Source organism: Neoarius graeffei, chromosome 8 (assembly GCF_027579695.1).
Source record: "Neoarius graeffei isolate fNeoGra1 chromosome 8, fNeoGra1.pri, whole genome shotgun sequence".
NCBI lineage: Eukaryota > Metazoa > Chordata > Actinopteri > Siluriformes > Ariidae > Neoarius > Neoarius graeffei.
Window position 1 is genome coordinate 13,230,505 of NC_083576.1, and position 19,208 is coordinate 13,249,712.

Sequence of the window (19,208 nt, forward strand, 5' to 3'; positions counted from 1 at the left end):
ATAGCGGGTTTGCAGTGTAATTACATTTAATGTTCTGGAACAACCATGAAAGAAGTTAGTTCCTGCTATCACTCGTATTATAGCAACTATAAAGTATCATTACCTCATCAGCTTCTTTCCTGAAGTTAGACAAGAAGTTAAAAAAAAAATCCATCGTTTATGGTGAGGAGAAGAATGAAGGCTGGACACTAATTCTGGTGATTCAGATGTGTGGGAATATAATATGATCATACCCAGGCTGTTACTTGGCAAAATCCAATCTACGCATAAATCTGAGCAATAAGGCCACAGTTAAAGAGGTTCTTGGTTCCTTTGTGAAATTCTAAACGACATACCGTAAATGCAGTATGGGTGGATGTGCTTTGCATCTCTCAGGCACAGCTCAGGTATGACTCAGATAAAATTTTGACATTCAAATCAAAGCATGAACTTTGCATATTCATAACTCGACCTTGAAGGTCATAATAGTGTTGTAGTCAAGGCTACCTAAACCGAGACCAAGTCATGGCCAAGACCAGAGTGTATCAAGCCCAAGACTTTGAGGGGTTGAGATCAAATCAAGACCAAAGCAGACCGAGACTGAGTCAAGACCAGAACCAGACCAGGGGGTGGGGGAGGGGTGACAGCCGTTAACAGGAAAAAAAATTCAAATTAGCAATGAGTCACATTATTGATCGCATCTGAAGCAGGAAATTTTACATCTGATCACAGTAACGATGTTAACAAATAAATCAGACAATGCCCAGGCAATTTAGTGAAATCCCCACAGTTGTGGTCTTGACCAGTTTTGAAATAAAATGCTGAATCCTCTGTCGACTACTTTCACATTACCCATAATGCGTTGCGCCTTGGGGGCAGGGCTCTACACTAACTTTTTTTTTTTCAGGAGCACACGTGCTCCTAAGTTAAAAATTTTAGGAGCACAGGGAAAAAAATGGGGGCACAAAGGTTTATTGCAGCGCAAACCTTAGACACACCAACACATAAAACGCAAAATTCAATTGAGAATGAATGAATGAATGAACAAACAAATGAATAACGAACAACTGAATGAATGAACAAACAGTAGCTAAACAGAGAACAGAGCTCAGCAGAGCTAACAACATCATCAAGGACAGCTCCCACCCTGGCTCTGAGTTCCTTGACTTGCTGCCCTCAGGCAGGCGTTACAGGTGCATCAAAGCAAGGACCAACAGACTCAAAAACAGTTTTTTTCCCACAGGCCATAACCACCTTGAACAATTAGCCTTTTTCACATTACGTCACTTGCAGGGGAACTCATATCCGTTTTCAGCCTTTTGAATGGAAGAAGAGGTATACGGCGGCAACATACAGTATGTTAACAAAACTGTGTCATTCACAGATAAGATTGCTAATAATATTGCGCATTGTTGTTTATCATTACATATTGTTAGCGACCATTCCAGTCACCTGTCTGCCTTGTTTTGGAAAGGAAGTTTACTGACTTTCTATGGTTGCTACTTGTTAGCCAGCAGATTAGCATGCCGCCTCTTCTTCCATTCAAAAGGCTGAAAACGGATGTGAGGTTCTTCTGCAAGTGACGTAATGTGAAAAAGGCTAATTACATGCACTGACTGATGCCACTTCTGGCAGGTGCAACAATGCACCAACAAGGACCTAAAAGGACAATATTCTCACACTTGCGTGATACAGTGCAATACTTATTACAGTGCAACCTCACAGAGCAACTTTTTATAGCTTTTGTATATTTTATATTTATATTTCTACACTTTTACATCCGTACCCAATACAATGCAATACCAAATACAGTGCAATATCCTGAGTTTTGTAGCTGAACTGAGTTTCTATAACTAATGTGCAATTAACATCTGCACCTCAACACGCCCAGTTGTATATATATTCTTTGTTTTTCTGCTGTGTTCTGTGTTCCCATCTAAATGTTTGCACTGGGGTGTGTGCTTTCCATCTCATTATATAATTTTCCCGCACTTTCTCCCGTCGTTCTAGCTTTCTTCACTACACTTTCTTCCTCGTCCGTTCTTTTATTCTTGTTTCCACCATCATTGCTTTTAAAAAACGCCGTTATTCTCTGCATAGCGAATATATTTCTCAGCTCGGTCCGAACCAGCTCTCAGTTATCTCTCAGTTGAATGATCTGATGAATCCCTAAAAAGCACTTTTCCCACCTAATGCCACACCCACAACGTACAACCGTGGGAAAGAGGGGCAGTCACAGAAAGATGAGTAGAAAACGGGAAATGTTACGGGGGATATTTATTGTGATAGTAGGCTATTGTAGCGTCAGCACAAAAGCACCAGACTCAACTTTAACTGAAAGTGTTATTCAGTAGCCTAAACTTATTCAAGCTACAGACCGAGAAGAATAAAAATGCTGAAATCTCATGTCCCGGTAAAACGCACTAGCATGGCAGAACGGCAAAAAAAAATGGAACTTTTTCACCCCCCCCACCCCGGCTACCGTGGGAACCACCACAGTGCAAGACAGAGGCAATGCACGCAACTACAGACAGGGAGCAAGGCGCAGGCAGAACACACACACACACGCACGTACACAACACTGATCACACACACTTACAACCATAGACGTCGCCAGACCCATTTTAGGGTAGCTCCAGCCACCCTATCTTATGGCAAAGCCACCCTATATTTTTTGCCCTTTTTTAAATTATTTATATTTTTATTTTTTTTCCCCAAAAAAAACAAAGGCAGTAAAGCACTGAACATGAGCCATCAAGAACGCAAGCTAATCCGAACAACAGTTTCTGCTTGCTTATTTATTGTTTAATGCAATATTATTAATATCGTTATGATTCCTCCTCATTGGCTCTGTGTCAAGCGTCACGTCGAGTGGTAGGCTAGTAGGACTTAAAAAACTACGCGGGCATTCTGCAGCAGGCGCGGTGCGGGCTTCCATTGAGTTGGGTTTGCAGAGAGTCAGAATTCTATGCTTTCATTTGCAGAGACACACGGTGAGATTGTAATTTGATGTCAGTGGTTCGCATTTGCTTAACTTTACCTAGGCTATATTGAGCAATGGGTAGTGAGGAAAGACGATATTGTAGCTTTTCTATTTCAACTGTAAATCTGGCACGTTAGCATGGTGAACAAACTTACTAAACTGTGTGGGTTGTAGCCTACTAGCATTAGTTTTGGCATGGGAAAAGATTATCTGTCTGTCTATCCTTTGGCTAGATGGATATACGAAGATTTTTTAAGAAAGGGAGTCTGGTGAAGTTGCTTCAGCAAGCAATTAAATGATGAAAGCAATTTTAAAATAGAATAGAAATGGTGGGAAGTGTGTCCCCAAGGTGTGATGCTCTTGAAATAATGAATTGATTGACAGCCTTAGTAGGTGCTCTGAAAAATGTTCGGCGCGCGCTGCGCGCGCACAATACCTTTTCTCCTCTGGGTGCTAAGCTACCCCTGTCTCTCAAACCTAGTGACGTCCCTGCTTACAACAATACAGGCCGTTACTCGTTACACTATATTAGGTAGGCTATCCAGTGCTGGATTTACATACTTTGCAGTTTAATGTTTGATACATTTTAGAATGTTAAACTCGTCGCGTCTGTGCTCAGTGCTTTCCTAAATTGTCGGCCGCAAGAAGCCCTCGTACGAATGCGCGTTTTTTTTCGTTGTTCGCATGCCGAAAAATTTGCTCACAAATGCGAGTGAAATGTGCGCACTGGAGAGCCCTGCTTGGGGGTAACCAAAATATAAACAAACTAAAACAACACGGCGTCGGCGCACACTGACCGTAATCTTTCAAACTTAAAAGAAGGGGGCGCTGTTCGTATAGCGACCTGCGACAGCGTTTCGTGCTCTGAGAAATTCCTGATTTTTACCTTTTTATTTTTCGTTTTGATGTGTGTATTGTCCACAATCGTCTACAGTAATGTATCCAGTAATGTATCCAGAAGCCGCTGGTCGTTTTCTACTACTGTTTTTACTGGCATTAGAGATGTTTAGCTATTTTGCAGCTGGCCTGCATCGTTACAGTGGACACCAGTGTCAACAAGATGGCCGACTACGGTATAGACCCTTTTCACGTGACGTCACGACAAACGCGGCCGCCATTTTGGACATGTACTACCAGTAGTTTACCACAGCCAACATTGAGGAACGGCAGCAAAGAAAGGTTTTACTTTCAGCAAGACTTCCATCATGCCACTATATTGTTGTGCATCTGGATGTAGTAACCATTAACAAACAAGGCAAGGGTTATCATTTTATCGGATCCCGACAGAGAAGATGGATAGCGGCCATTAACAGGAAAGATTGGCAGCCCTCGGCATACCAACGCTTGTGTAGTGACCACTTTGTTGGAGGTAAGATGAATAAAATTAGCCAGAAAAGGCATTACATTGCTGTTAACATTCTGTGGCGGCGAGTGTGTAACCAAATAGGTTAAAATAACCCATTGTAACCTCTTTGTTCTTCTGTAGTAGCTATTGTTGACTAGCTAATGTCAACAACATAGTAGCTGGTATGTTACTGTAGCAATGTTTACATTCAGTCATTTGGATGACTGTTAAAACCTTTCAGTCTCAAGTTTTTCCTTTACTGTATTTACTAGTTTACTGTAATTATGATCCGGCAGCTATTTACACCGGATCCAGTGTAAATAGCTGCCGGAGCCAACGTCCGAGGTTCTGGAGCACGCTCCGGCTTGCTGCCCCTCAAATTAAGCCCTACTTGAGGGAGAGCAAGCCGGAGCGCGCTCTGGAACCTCGGACGTTGGCTCCGGCAGCTATTTACCTGTACAGGGCTTAATTTGAGGGGGAGCAAGCCAGAGCGTGCTCCAGAACCTCGGACGTTGGCTCCGGCAGCTATTTACACTGGATCCGGTGTAAATAGCTGCCGGATCATAATTACAGTAAACTAGTAAATACAGTAAAGGAAAAACTTGAGACTGAAAGGTTTTAACAGTCATCCAAATGACTGAACGTAAACATTGCTACAGTAACATACTAGCTACTATGTTGTTGACTTTAGCTAGTGCTAACAGCTAGCTGCTAGTACACTGCTACAACACAGACACCGACCCTAATAATACAGTTCTTGGTCATTGCCTGGTAACAGCAAATTTATAACGGGCCATGTCTCAACAGACTAAGAAGTTATTTCAATGACATTTAATAACATTTTGTTTATCCTGAGGACCGAAAGTAAATGAAAATGTGAACAAACCTTAGCTGTAATAAGATGGCGACCACCGGCTCCAGGGACGACCCACTGATGTAGGCATGTTACCCAGCCTGACACAAAATATTTGTAGGCATCCAAACTCTTATACACTTTCAGATCAATACCTGTGTATGGCGATGGGTTTTTAACGACATAGGTATACAGATCATGTGGGCAGAAGTCAGGTAAAGACGAGGGCTTCGTGTACTTCCGTACGTCAGTGAACAATCCTGGTGGAAGCAGGTAAACGTCGTTCTCTAAGCCTGCTAACCTCAATTTTTGCAAATACCTCTCCCTCTGCTCGCCCTGTAAATGCCCTACGTCGCTGGATAGTGAAGGTGTTTTCTGCATCTCGCTCCTTTTTCTTTTATGTTTTTTGTTTGTCGCATTCAAACCGATTCAAGCCGAAGTCCACTACATGTCCAAAATGGCGGTCGCGTTTACGAAGGTCACGTGACTGAAAAGGGTCTATAGCCGTGAGTTTCTTCTCAGTCTTCAAACGAACACTTTTCAGACTCAGGACACCTGGATATCCGACAATGTGGTTCCACAACACCTCAAATATCGTGCATCTCAGGAAGGAAACAGTTTTGTCAAACCAAGGAAACGAGGTAGGAGAGGTGGAGTACGTCTGCGGTTAAAGAAACAGGGCGTCAAGCGCATGCCGCTTCCGACCATTGTTCTTTCGAATGTATGATCACTGAAGGGAAAGGTTGATGAACTTCAAGTAAACGTCCGTTTCCAGCAGGAGTACAGAAATGCCGGTTTACTCGCCTTTACAGAAACGTGGTTGGACAGTGCTATCCCTGACTCTGAGTTATTTGTTGACGGCTTTGGCTGTCCTATCCGCCTTGACCGGAACAAAGAAACAACAGGTAAAGTGCAAGGAGGTGGAGTGTGTTTGTACCAGGGCTTTGAACCAGAATTTTTTTCCTATTGGTTCGTTCCGAACAGAAACGGAATTTTAACGTTTCCGGTTTTGGGTTCCACCATTAAATAGACGTTCCCGAACCGGTTAGAACAAAAAAATTTCGTTCCCGGAACGGTTAATTACGTTCCCTGTCAGCTGTTTAACAAATGGCTATAAAATTATGTCTCTCTCATCCGGCTTAAGCCAAATGTAGGCTAATTCTATTACAACCTTCATTAAATAAGACAAGAAATAATTCAAAACAATTATTTCAAATGTTGGCGATTTGGATTCTCAGTATGTCTTCCCATCTACACAAACAGAAAAAGTGCCAAAAATGAAAGATAATTCGTTTAGTGTGTTACCAAAGGCTAGTCAGGCCCTATAGAGGGCTACCGCATGACGTCACCGCGCCGCGGGATTTTGTTAGGCGCCATATTGGAAGACCAAGTACACATCTATGCAAGTACATACATACATAAAACAAACTACACCTGAAATGTAGCCAGGGCCGGTTCTGCCCTAATCTGGACCCGGGTGCAACATCGCGCAACCCCCCCCCCCCCAAAAAAAAAAACAAAAAACACCAGTCTAAATCAGGACAACCATCACATAACTATAAACATTTTATATCAACTATTTTAACTAAATGGGCTATAATAAATACGCCTGCAGGCAGCCACGGCGGGCTGCCTCAGAAAAGTAACCATTCAATGACACAACTGAAAGCCTGCAGCCACGGCGGGCTGCCTCAGAAAAGTAACCATTTGTCCTACCTTAAAACTCGTTTTGCATTTTCTGCCTCCTTTTTTGTATTTTCGACCCTCCGTTTATTTTCTTTCCTTTTCTGAAAACCCGATTTGTGTCCAGACATTTTGTTCTGCTACCAACGAACTAACTCGTCAGGTCTCGTCTCTCGAGCCCGCGATGATTCCCGTGGGAAGGGCAACAATTGATACATTTTTACAAACAGCCAATAGGGAGGTTGTAACGTTCAGGCTCTTCTTTGCTCAGACAGCCAGTAATGCACTTACTCACTTATTATCACGTGGAGTCCACCCTCCCGCTCTCTCCATTCAGTCAGCGAACGTCACACAGGAAGTGAACCCCAGCGGGTCATAAAAACTTGCGCAGGAGAAGAATGGCTTTTTTATTTGTAGGCTACGGAAACTTTGAGGAACGAAATAAAAACCGGTATTAACCGGTTACCATTATTTTTAATAAGCGTTTCTGTTCCGGAACATAAAAAATAATAAAGTTTCTGGTTTCGTTTCTGTTCCATGTGAAATAGAAAAAGTTCCCGGTTTTCGTTTTCGTTCCTTGAACCGGTTCAAAGCCCTGGTTTGTACGTGAACCAGCGCTGGTGTAAGACTCTTGTTATCAGGGAAAGAATATGCACTCCGGATATTGAGCTCTTGACAGTCTCGCTACGTCCTTTCTATTTACCTCGGGAATTTCCACAACTGTTTGTCACTGTTGTCTATATCCACCCCAAGGCCAATGTTAACAATGCAGTTGATACAATATTCAATGTTACTCAGAAAATGCAGTCAATTTCACCTGATGCGCCTAACTTCATCCTCGGTGACTTTAATCAATGTTCTCTTAAGAAGACCTTACACACTTGTCACCAATATGTTACTTGTTCAACTCGCCACAGTAAAACATTAGATCTGTGCTATGGTTCGATCCCAGGAGCTTACAAATCCTACAGTAAGCCACCTCTAGGTTCTGCTGATCACAACACCGTGTATTTAGTACCGGTCTACAAATCTGTGCTCAAGAGAGAGAAGTTGCAGACAAGACAAGTTCGGGTATGGTCGGAAGACAGTATACAGTCTCTACAGAGCTGTTTTGAATGCACGGACTGGGACTTGTTTAAAGACACTGGTCAGGACATAAATGAACTTACTGACGTTGTTAGCAGTTACATCTCTTTCTGTGAGAGTAACACAGTGCCTCAGAAACTTTGTAAAATCTACCCAAATAACAAACCATGGGTTACCAAATCCCTTAAACTATTACTAACTAAGAAGAAAAGGATGTTTAAAGAGGGTAATCTTACAGAGTATAGGGAAGTTCAGAGAGAGTTGAAATTAGAAAAGCTAAGGATAGTTATAAAGATAAAATTGAGGACAAATTTAGCTCTGGGTCCCTGAAATCAGCTTGGGATGGGATAAAAACTATGGCGGGTCTACAGCCTAAGGGGAACAGGGATAATATTAAGTGGGGTAACAAATCAGATAAAGAGTTTGCAGATGCATTAAATATGCAGGGGTGATAGCGTTCCGGCGCCGCGCCGGATTTCCGGCGTACCGTGGCTGGGGGGAAAAAAAAAATCTAGTTCGCCCATTGTCCTGTGTCATTCTGAGATGCGCAGATAGACAGTAAAGGGAATTCCGAATTCCCTTTACTGTCTATCTGCGCATCTCAGAATGACACAGGACAATGGGCGAACTAGATTTTTTTTTTTTCCCCAGCCACGGTACGCCGGAAATCCGGCGCGGCGCCGGAACGCGATCACCCCTGAATATGTTTTATTCAAGATTTGATGTTTACAATTTTCAGCAGGAACAGAGGAAAATTAGGGAAACTGTTATCACCAATGAGCGAGTTTTGATCAAATTAGACAATGTGCGCAAGTCCCTTAAAAATACAAAAACTAGGAAAAGCCCAGGTCCCGACAACATTAGTGGTCATATTCTTAAATCATGTGCAAATCAGTTATGTGACATTTTTCACTTTATTTTCCAACGGTCCCTTGATCTTCAGAAAATACCAAATTTGTGGAAGCAAGCCACCGTAGTACCTATTGAGGTTTTTCACCCACGTGACCAAGTCATGGCTGCCATTTTGGACGTCACGGCTCGAATTGGTTTGAATGCGAGGAAGGCGACAAACGAAAAACATAAAAGAAAAAGGAGCGAGATGCAGAAAACACCTTCACTATCCAGCGACGTAGGGCATTTACAGGGCGAGCAGAGGGAGAGGTATTTGCAAAAATTGAGGTTAGCAGGCTTAGAGAACGACGTTTACCTGCTTCCACCAGGATTGTTCACTGACGTACGGAAGTACACGAAGCCCTCGTCTTTACCTGACTTCGGCCCACATGATCTGTATACCTATGTCGTTAAAAACCCATCGCCATACACAGGTATTGATCTGAAAGCGTATAAGAGTTTGGATGCCTACAAATATTTTGTGTCAGGCTGGGTAACATGCCTACATCAGTGGGTCGTCCCTGGAGCCGGTGGTCGCCATCTTATTACAGCTAAGGTTTGTTCACATTTTCATTTACTTTCGGTCCTCAGGATAAACAAAATGTTATTAAATGTCATTGAAATAACTTCTTAGTCTGTTGAGACATGGCCCGTTATAAATTTGCTGTTACCAGGCAATGATCAAGAACTGTATTATTAGGGTCGGTGTCTGTGTTGTAGCAGTGTACTAGCAGCTAGCTGTTAGCACTAGCTAATGTCAACAACATAGTAGCTAGTATGTTACTGTAGCAATGTTTACGTTCAGTCATTTGGATGACTGTTAAAACCTTTCAGTCTCAAGTTTTTCCTTTACTGTATTTACTAGTTTACTGTAATTATGATCCGGCAGCTATTTACACCGGATCCAGTGTAAATAGCTGCCGGAGCGCGCTCCGACTTGCTCCCCCTCAAATTAAGCAGCGCGCTCCGGCTTGCTCCCGGAGTGCTCCGGCCGAGGTTCCGGAGCGTGCTCCGGCTTGCTCCCCCTCAAATTAAGCAGCGCGTGCTCCAGGAGCAAGCCGGAGCACGCTCCGGAACCTCGGCCGGAGCACTCCGGGAGCAAGCCGGAGCGCGCTGCTTAATTTGAGGGGGAGCAAGCCGGAGCGCGCTCCGGCAGCTATTTACACTGGATCCGGTGTAAATAGCTGCCGGATCATAATTACAGTAAACTAGTAAATACAGTAAATACTATATACTACTAGTAAATACAGTAAATACTATGACAATCTTTGGGCTGTTAGAGGAAGCTGTTAAAGTCTGGACCAATTTTGTTTTTTTTGTTTTTTTTATATGAAAGTATGTCCCTTTACACACTCATCCAGAAGGGTAATTTTGCACAAGGCCATCTGTCTACAGCAGAAAAAAATAAAATAACAAAACGCGTCTGGAAAAATCCCAAGGGAGTCTGGAGCCAGATTCGTGACGTTACCTGCGGAAGCGCCAGCAGGCTGCGAGAGCTTTGCACGGTTTCAGTGCACAGCCTGTGTAGACCAAGTGCTCCCATTTCTCTCTCATTGTCCGGTCTTTTGGAAAACGATGAGTACTAATCCCATCAAGATTGGTGTTGCGACACCCTCCTACGATACATCTGTTAACCATTTTAATAATTACATGATAACGTTGAAGAAATTTGCAGAAAACCACCAGGCCGTTTTCTCATAAACAAACCAGCGCTGACGTAGGATTCAGAAGGAGGCGTCCCGCACGCGACGTCACGAAAAATCAATGTTTCCCGGGAAATCCAAATGCCAAGTTTTTTCAGAGGTGGACCAATTCGCCTCAAATGGCTTGATTTCAACTGAATTTTTCTGGTATTGTGCAAGGTAAAAAAAAAATGCACAAAATGCAAAATGTGACGGATATTTGACCAAAGTTAAATATAAAATAGGAGAATTACATTGATCTTGCTCCTGAATTTACCCGTGATATGCACTTTAAGACTACAGGGTCAAATACTACATTCAATCTACCTACAGACACACTAAAAGGTGACGTACATGTAAGCTCACTGACACTGCATCGTTTGCACTTTTTGGGAGTTGATCCTTCAATAAATTGTCCTTTTCAGTTCTTTAACTTGTCCTTGTTTTTCAGTTTTCACACTTTTTATGACTAAACACAAAGACCGACGGGTCGTAGGCTTCGTGACTCGGATCATCAGGCTTTATGGTGCGTTCATGTGCTATGGGAATTATGGTAAATACCAAACGCCGACATGGAAAGCACACATGAACGCCCCCTCTTGTGGTATTTTCCACTGGGCAACTCGTAGAAAATTTTGATACATGAGTTGCCGAGATGAGATGAACTTTAACCTTTTCAACATGGCAACGAGCGGTACAAGACACTTGAATGCTAAGCATTGTACGCTACTAAAGTTTTTTTTTTTTTACTAGTACTAGTGGGTAGTTTTTGGTGTCTATGCAAAGTTGCGTCATTAACAAGTGTAATATAATACGTTAGAAATCCGTTTCCTTTAAAAATGTGTTGTTATGGTTTGTTTTTACCTATCCAGAGCAGACGCTATTGCTAACGATAGCTAACTAACTATTGCAAACTTGAATCTGGTCCACCATCTTTAATTTGTCAGCAACAACAAAAGCATGTGAACACAACACGCTGGTAAATACCACTTCCCAACTGGAAAATATCATCTTCCCATAGCACATGAATGCAGCATTACTCCACCACTGAAGTGTGTAGAACACGGTCGCGTGTTGTCTGTCGGTGTAAAACTTTGACGGCGAATTCTGTCTAACCGCGCTTTTCGACGCTTAGCTTATTCAGGTATTTTGTGAAACTTTAAATCAGGAAAAGTCGTTTTTCTCCGTGCGAAATCGAAGAAATGATTGAGGTTATCTGACTTGGTAGACAAATATAGCGCCTGGTTAAACACCCCCTCCAAGACGCAAAGCATTATGGGTATGTGAAAGTAGTCAATGCCTGAGATGGAGACAAGACGGAGTACAAATGCAGTCGATTCCGAGACAAGACCAAATCAAGTTTCAAGTTCTCCAACAATGTCAAAAGTCCCTTCCCATGTGGCGCATAGGGTGGCGCCGATGTCCGTTTCCGTAGCCCTTGGCCTCTCGCCTATTACATACGGTAGCTAGGGTTACAGTGGGGGGGGGTGTCCTCTGGTAACCGCGAGAGTTCGGCTCCCCACTCGCATCTGTATTGCAGCGTGCCTTGCCAGACGGTAGTAGGTACCATTTTTATGATGGTCTTTGGTCTGACCTGACTGTGAGTAGAACTCGTGATCTGATCGAGAGGCGGACACGCTAACCACTAGACCAACTCGCGGTAAGTTCTACAGCACTAAGTCATAACACAATACTTTACAAATAAATTCATAAGCTAGCTTTGAACAGGAAATAAATCTCATCTCATCATCTCTAGCCGCTTTATCCTGTTCTACAGGGTCGCAGGCAAGCTGGAGCCTATCCCAGCTGACTACGGGCGAAAGGCGGGGTACACCCTGGACAAGTCGCCAGGTCATCACAGGGCTGACACAGACACAGACAACCATTCACACTCACATTCACACCTACGCTCAATTTAGAGTCACCAGTTAACCTAACCTGCATGTCTTTGGACTGTGGGGGAAACCGGAGCACCCGGAGGAAACCCACGCGGACATGGGGAGAACATGCAAACTCCACACAGAAAGGCCCTCGCTGGCCACGGGGCTCGAACCCGGACCTTCTTGCTGTGAGGCGACAGCGCTAACCACTACACCACCGTGCCACCCGAAATAAAGCTCGATTGATTAATTTTTTAGTATCTACTAAAGGTTGTCATGATTTAAATGATTCTAAATCAGAAACTTTACTTTTAATAACATTAAAGTTACTTCCAAAAATTGATTTCATAAGCTGTTTTTTTTGTACCAAAGCCCTTGCAAATGCAATTAAACCTCTTTTTGAGATGCACGCCAATTTAATCTTGCACAAATGTCGCGCTTTTCTCTCTTTTGTGCCACGAAAGAAACCTCTTTCCCCTCGCTCACCCCCTCGATTCAGAAGGGGTGGGGGAACTGCAGGTACTTTGTTTAGTTTGACAGTGATTTTCAGAAGAGCTAGTTAATCTGTCCTACACACACGCACGCAAACTTTTTTTCCTGTCCTTCATCCTGTGTGAGTTGGGTTTCAACCAGGAATGAAACAAAAGCCTGAATCGAGAGAACGAATGAGAGCACATACGACAGAAAGACTGCCAGTGGTCCGATGTACAGCCTCCCGTTACGCAACCGAATCTGTTTATTTTTAGATAAGCTCTCCAGATCGACACACACCCCCCTCCTTCTCCTTAACAGAGCGTCTCTCAAACCGGCATCTTTTCCCTCAAATCCATCTAATGGGGTTTTATCCTGAGATGGTGCTGCAAAGTGAGCTTAAGCGAAGAGAGCAGCTATAAGAGAGTGAGCTGTGCGTAATTCAGTAATGCCACAGGTTGAGCGAGGGCTTGGAAAAGGACCGAGGATGAAGATTCTCCGTTAACTGGCTACTAGATACGTTTGAGTGCAGACGTTTTTGCGTGTTGGGTTTCGCAGGAGTTCTTTCGTTATCGTTGGTTAAAATGAAAAAAGTTTTGTTTTTTAAAACAGTTGTTCGTTCAGTCATCTTCAGCTAGTGGTCCAAGTCATCGTGGAGCTGGAGCCTGTCAGGGAACATTGAGCATGAGGATGGAATACACCTTAGATGGGACGCCTGTCCATCGCAGGGCACCATACACACTTACATTCATATTTGGGCCATTATTAAAAAATGTTCTGTTTCCGGTCCACCGGCCGGGTGAGTGCCGTTTGTGCGGGTGAATTTTTTTTTTTAACGCCGGTTTTTCGACATTTTTTTTCAGGTTCGTAAATCTAAAATCGAACTTGACATTTCCGCATTCCCAGGGCTTTCCACTAAGGCTCATACTAGCCAGCAATGACAAATAAGTAGCCAGCTGGGGGGGGGAGTAAACACAAAATAAACTCCTGTGCACGCAGTTCCCAGGATTAAATGTATTTTCCACAGACCATTTATTTATTCACTTTACTCAAATACAAAGTAAAATGGCAGTAAATCTTTTCTTTTCTTGCGTATTGCATCATGAGGCGTTCCTGGCTTGTAAATCTCTTATTTTCGGTGCATGACACATTCACGCAACTGAGAATGCTATGAATTAACAACGACAACGGTCTGCAGTGGGGCTACACAAACACTCAGCGAGCATTTCTCCATTTGTGTATGAAAATACACTCCAACCACTCAGTTTGGTTTCATTTACAACCAACAGTGTCTTTTGATGCCAGCATGTAATTGAACGAGAGAAGACTGGTTTACCGGAGACAAAATAAGCGTTATCTCTGCTTCTGTTCCCTCCGACACACTACTGCCTCCGCCGAGTGCGTGCGCACTCTGAACTGAATCAGCTCTGCGCATGCGCCGTGCGGCACAAAAAAATATCAGCCACCATGAAGGAAGCGGATCCGGAGTTTTAAATTTTGCTTAAGTGTGAAATCGCAAAATGGTATTCTAGCGAACAACAAAATAGTAAAGATTCAGAAAAACAAATCATTCAGTGATCATTTTAATAGTGTAATTTCATCCGAACTAGGCCTAACGCTCGATTTAGAACTACAAAAAGTCCGTGTGTCAGACATTTTAAGTACCTTTGTAAAAGTTTTGCGAATGTTGCAGTCAGCTAGCCTGGCAAGCCAGACTAAATGTGAATATTTAGTCTGGCCTCGCTCGTAGACATTTCCGAAGGGTGTGGGAGGAACAAACCGCTGTCTTTCAAACTGTCTCTGTGCGTATAGGCCAACGCTCTGACCAATCAGCGCAACAGTGACTGTGACGTAGTCAGAGCGACAGAAAGCAGTGGGGGAGGCCTTGAAATAAATAATTTTTCAAAATGCGTATTAATTAATAAACAGGTTCTAGATATTAAGAAGTTTGGAGATGATGACCACAAGTTTGGAGTCTGTACCACATACTTAACATACACTCTTATTTTTTTCAAGTGTTTTTCAAGGGTTTGCTTAAACTGTTTTTGAGAGTTTTTATTTAGTGGTGTTTGGTGAAATAATTTCCCTTAAATTTAAAATAACGGGAAAATAAGAAACAATCAAAAAGTAATGTTTCAAAGCTGTTTATTAATTCTTCGTACTGCACAAACTAGCCCCATCCTTTTGGCTACGAGCGGAGCCAGCTGGTAGATCAGACTTTTGCCATAGCCGGTCGGCAAAACAGCGAAAACGTCCTTCTTGAAAAGGAATGAGCGGAGAGCCTCTTCCTGCTCATGTTTCAACGAAAACTCCAAGTCTAATTCTTATAAAACTGATTCCAAAGCGGAATCAAACGCGCGCTGTTCACTAGCCATAGCCATCTTTCCTGTTGCGCTTTCTCCAGCGTAGCACAGCTTTGTCGTCACTCCTGCAAAAGCCCGCCCAAAGAATCCAAACAAAAACCTTGCGTTGTGATTGGCGGGCATGATTTGATGCCCGGGGTGTTTTGTTGATATGGTGCGAGGCTAGACCCACTCGCAGGCAAAAAATATTTTTGGCCGCTAGGCGGGTGGGTCTAGTTTACTAGGCTAGCAGTCAGCATTTAAAATGCTAACATATGCCGCTTTTCCAGTACCAACGCGGCTGAGTTGGGCTGAGCTGTGCCGTGCTGAGTCGAGCTGAGTGGGGCTGTTGGAGTTGCATTTTGACTACAACCGCGCTGAACCGTGCTGGCTGGAAGTGGGTGGACACATTGGGTGGAGTTAGCGAAAGTGGGTGGACGTCACGTTTGGGAACTGAGAAGACCAATTGCTGTAGTTTTGACAGTGAAATGTTATCCCATTTTTGCCTGATATACAATTTCAGTTGCCCAACAGTTCGGGGTCTCCTTTGTCATATTTTGCGCTTCATAATGCGCCAAATGTTTTCAACAGGAGACATGTCTGGACTGCAGGCAGGCCAGTTTAGCACCCAGACTCTCTTATGCCGCTTTTCCACTACCAACACGGCTGAGTTGGGCTGAGCCGTGCCGTGCTGAGTTGGGCTGAGTCGAGCTGAGTGGGGCTGCTGGAGTTGCATTTTGACTACAACCGCACTGAACCGTGCTGGCTGGAAGTGGGTGGACACATTGGGTGGAGTTAGCGAAAGTGGGTGGACGTCACGTGATAATGTTAGGCGGCGCAAACAGTGACATCAGTGACCTTTTAAGCGGTAGTCTCACGACCCGGATAGTAAACAATAAACATGGAGGACATGGAGTCGTTAGTGTTGCTGGTCTTGGTGCTGTGGCTTGTTGTCACCGACAACGCGGACAGATACTGGCAAGAGCGTATAGATGAGGCGAGGCGCATAAGGCTTCAGAAATTCTCGTAATTCGTAATTCTTCTTCTTCCGGGTTTATGGTGTTTACAGATCCCAGCGTGCTCGCGGGGTGTGTGTGGGCATGTGAGGACATGCTTCCTCACCAATCAGTGTACAGGGGAGTGTCTCCTCACGCCCCTAGCCCCACTCGGCTCGGTTTGGCTCGCTTCAGCCCCACTCCAAAACCGTGCGAGTTTTCGGTGCTAAGCAGGGCTGAAGCGAGCTGAGTCGTGCTGCTCTGAGGTAGTCGAAACGCGAGCCGTGTCGGGCTGAAGTGAGCTGAAAAAGGGTAGTGGAAAAGGGCCATTAAAGTTTTTGTACAAGTTTCAGTTGATTAAACTGTCATTTTATTAAATGTGTCTGCTTTTGTAATAAAAAAGTACTGAAAGAAAAAGCAAACACAGCATTGCGATTTCTTATCCATCCATATATCTCATCTCATCTCATCTCATTATCTCTAGCCGCTTTATCCTGTTCTACAGGGTCGCAGGCAAGCTGGAGCCTATCCAGCTGACTACGGGCGAAAGGCGGGGTACACCCTGGACAAGTCGCCAGGTCATCACAGGGCTGACACATAGACAAACAACCATTCACACTCACATTCACACCTACGCTCAATTTAGAGTCACCAGTTAACCTAACCTGCATGTCTTTGGACTGTGGGGGAAACCGGAGCACCCGGAGGAAACCCACACGGACACGGGGAGAACATGCAAACTCCGCACAGAAAGGCCCTCGCTGGCCACGGGGCTCGAACCCGGACCTTCTTGCTGTGAGGCAACAGCGCTAACCACTACACCACCGTGCCGCCCCCCCATCCATATATATAAAAAAATAATAATAAAAAAAAAATCCCTCCCTCCCGACTGAAAGTTTTTTTGCTCAGCCGGTGGCCAGAAAACGGATTTTTTTTTAAGGATGGCCTTGGGTACAATTTAGAGCAGCTGGTCTTCACACTGACACGTCTTTGGGAGGTGGGTGGGAGTCCACCCACATGAACACATGGTGAACGGGGCTTTCCCAGGCCACGGCACATCATTTTCATATCACATGAACAGTTTGAATCATCTCCCTTGGGATTTTCACCCTCACTCTTCTTCTTTTTTCTTAATGCAGTTGTAAGGAACTGGGAGTTAACGTGGTACGGAAAGTGAATATTATTCTGTACATGTGGATTGGGGGGTAATTAGTATGGATAAGCGTGTGTGTGTGAGTGAGAGAGAGACAACGAGAGAGTGTGCGAGAGGGTGAGCAAGAAATGTATAAGGATCTGAACTGATGAATGGAGAGTTTGTGCAGCGTTTCTCTCCCACTCTCTGGTCTGTGTCACTCTGTGCTGAAGGCACGCGCTGCGTCGGCAGCTGTGAGCAAATCAACACTGACATAGCCAACTGGAGTTAGAAATGAAGCCCAAGCGGTGGTGTTCTTCAACCTAACGGATAAATATAGCTGTGTAGGTGTGTGTGTGGGGTAGGAAGTGTGGGTGCGTCTCTTACAGTGCCTTGCAAAAGTATTCATACCCCTTGAACTTTTTCACATTTTTCCACCTTACAACCACGAACTTAAAAGTTTCTTATTGAGATTTTATGTGATAGACCAACACAGAGTAGCACATAATTGTGAAGTGAAACGAAAATGATAAACGGTCTTCAAAATTTTAAACAAATAAAAATCTGAAAAATTATTATTCAGCCCCCCTGCGTCAATACTTTGTAGAGCCACCTTTTGCTGCAATTACAGCTGCAAGTCTTTTGTGGTATGTCTCTACCAGCTTTGCACATCTAGACACTGAAATTTTTGCCCATTCTTCTTTGCAAAATAGCTCAAGCTCAGCCAGATTGGATGGAGAGCGTCTGTGAACAGCGATTTTCAAGTCTTGCCACAGATGCTCAATGGGATTTAGGTCTGGACTTTGACTGGGCCATTCTAACACATGAATATTCTTTGATCTAAACCATTCCATTGTAGCTCTGGCTGTATGTTTAGGGTCATTGTCTTGCTGGAAGGTGAATCTCCTTCCCAGTCTCAAGTCTTTTGCAGCCTCCAACGGGTTTTCTTCTAGGATTGCCCTGTATTTAGCTCCAGCCATCTTCCCATCAACTCTGACCAGCTTCCCTGTCCCTGCTGAAGAAAAGCATCCCCATAGCATGATGCTGCCACCACCATGTTTCACAGTGGGGATGGTGTGTGCAGGGTGATGAGCAGTGTTAGTTTTCCACCACACATAGCGCTTTGCATTTAGGCCAAAAAGTTCAACTTTGGTCTCATCTGACTTCTTCCACATGTTTGCTGTGTCCCCTACATGGCTTCTTATGCCTGTCTTTCAACAATGGCTTTCTTCTTGCCACTCTTCCAAAAAAGGCCAGATTTGTGGAGTGTACGACTTATAGTTGTCCTGTGCACAGATTCTCCCACCTGAGCTGTGGATTTCTGCAGCTCCTCCAGAGTGATCATGGGCCTCTTGGCTGCTTCTCTGACCAGTGCTCTCCTTGCTCGCTCTGTCAGTTTAGGTGGACGGCCATGTCTTGGTAGGTTTGCAGTTGTGCCATACTTTTTCCATTTTTGAATGATGGATTGAACAGTGCTTCTTGAGATGTTCAGAGCTTGGGATATTTTTTTTATAACCTAACCCTGCTTTAAACTTCTCCAGAACTTTATCCCTGACCTGTCTGGTGAGTTCTTTGGTCTTCATGATGCTGTTTGTTCTTCAGTGTTCTCTAACAAACCACTGAGGCCTTCACAGAACAAGTGTATTTATGCTGAGAGTAAATTACACACAGTAGGACTCGATTAACTAATTAGATGACTTCTGAAGGCAGTTGATTGCACTGGATTGTATTTAGAGGTATCAGAGTACAGGGGGCTGAATACTAATGCACACCACATTTTTCAGATTTTTATTTGTTTAAAATTTAGAAGACCATTTATCATTTTCATTTCACTTCACAATTATGTGCTACTCTGTGTTGGTCTATCACATAAAATCTCAATAAAA

General features: G+C 43.8%; 1 protein-coding gene across 5 annotated transcripts in view; it reads left to right on the forward strand.

Annotated features, from left to right (window-relative positions):
- prom1a (prominin 1a) overlaps nt 1–19,208 on the forward strand; it is a 191,928-nt gene that overhangs the window by 23,380 nt on the left and 149,340 nt on the right. The window lies entirely within an intron of this gene.